The 1,942-nt window shown below is 38.1% G+C and overlaps 1 pseudogene; it reads left to right on the top strand.

Moving 5' to 3' along the window:
• Positions 1-511: 511 nt before the first annotated feature.
• On the top strand, positions 512-1,408 carry LOC130028018 (ATP synthase subunit gamma, mitochondrial-like; annotated as a pseudogene).
• The last annotated feature ends 534 nt before the right edge of the window (positions 1,409-1,942 follow it).

The following is a 1,942-nucleotide window of genomic DNA, read 5'->3' as shown; positions in this document are numbered from 1 at the left end:
TTGTGCACCCCAACACGTTTCCCATCTAAAAAAAATATTTATTCTCAGAGATAGTACATTCTGAGCCCGCAGGGAGGAAGAGAAATGTGTTACAAATTTCCTCCATAATTTACAAGACTGCCACTTTCACAATAAAAGTAGATATTCACATTATCATTCAGTACACTACCAGTTTCCGTTTTTCTGCCTCATCTTCTCCAGTCTCTGGTTAGACAAGAGAAGGAAAGAGAAACATCCTGGATTTAAATAGCAAATTTGATACACAGAGGACCCAGATGAAAACTTGGCTGACTTTCTGTACTTCCAAGATTAAGATTTAAGCTAATAATCATCCTCAACAGATTTTTAGATGGAATCAAGGTTTACTATTCTGTTTGATATAAATCAACAAGGGTTGAATAAGAACTAAATATTTAGCTTATTTTTTCAAATAAATCATAGGTTATGAAGTAACTTTTAAGGCTTAAAAATATCTGGTTTATTGAGCAGTCCAACTCTGTCATCATATTCTTGGGCTGGTGTCATGGGGCTCTCGGCCTGGGCCATGCAGCTGAAATGGACCCAAATTTGAAATATGACAACTTTGAAAGATATTACCAAGAGACTGAAGTCCATCAAAAACATACAGAAAATCACCAATGCCATGAAAATGGTGGGAGCTGCAAAATATGCCAGGGCTGAGAGGAAGCTGATGCCAACATCTTGTACAAGATGGGCTCCTGACCTCAAAGCACCTGAGAACAAGAAGAAGCACCTTCTCATTGGTGTGCTCAAGGACTTTGCGGGCTATTCACTCCTCAGTGACTAAGCAGATGAAGAACAAGGTGCCCAAGCTCACACAGCTGGAAAAGAAGTCATGATCATTGGCATCCATGACAAAATCAGGGGTAAGCTTCACAGGACTCACTCTGACCAGTATCTAGTGACCTTCAAGGCAGTCGGGAGACAGCTCCCTCCCTCTATAGATGGTCATCCCCTTGAATTATTGAATTCTGGATAGGAATTTGATGAAGGGTCTATCATCTTTTTAATCAATTCAGGTCTATCATTTCCTACAAAATAGAAGAAAAGTCCATTTTTTTTCATTTGAGACCATTGCGAATGCTGAGAACATGCATATCTATGATGATATTGATGCTGACATGCCGCAGGAGTTACCAAGAATATAATCTGGCCAACATCATCTACTGCTTCCTGAAAGAGTTGACCACGAGCCAGCAGAGTGCCTGGATGACGGTCATGAACAGCGTAAGCAAAAACGCCTTGGAGATGGTTCCACAAGCTCACTCTGACTTTCAACCACATCTTCCAGATGGTCATCACCAAGGAGCTGATTGCAATCACTGCAGGCAGGGTGTCGTTGCTCTGGATTAATGAAAACCAAGTTTCATCCTCAAACAAGAGGTAAAGGAAGAAAACTCAGCACACTGATTATGGACTCAGCTTATCGCTGTCCTCGTCGAAAGAAATGTTTGGGTTAAAAAAAAAAACAAGAAATGTTTGGGTTGTTGAATTATAATGAAAGCAGATCTTTGTAAATTATCTTACAATAAGCAATCTTCCTATAAGAAAAAAATTGTTGGGGCTATTGCTTCTTCAGCTTTAATAATGCATATTTAATTATTTAAACCTATCAGTCATACACACTATAAGATAACTGTGGTAACTATGATATAAAAATGATATTTCATTGATAAAAACACTCTAGTATAATGTTTTGTGAACATAGTTTTCCAAATGTCTACGTAATATGTATAAAGTTGCCAGTGTTATACACTTATTATCATGTCAATATAATGACTTTAGGATTCCAAAATGGACTTTGATAATGGATATTTTGTTCCAAAATAAGACTAAAATGTAGATGTCTTTCTGGCATCTCATATTTTTTATTTTTGCCTTGCACGTGGCCGACCCAGGTTTGATTCCTCCATCCTCTTGG

This window comes from Sorex fumeus, unplaced genomic scaffold, assembly GCF_029834395.1.
Source record: "Sorex fumeus unplaced genomic scaffold, SorFum_2.1 ptg000038l, whole genome shotgun sequence".
Classification (NCBI taxonomy): Eukaryota; Metazoa; Chordata; class Mammalia; order Eulipotyphla; family Soricidae; genus Sorex; species Sorex fumeus.
Note: the sequence above shows the minus strand (reverse complement) of the source record. Positions and strands in the feature narration are given on the sequence as shown.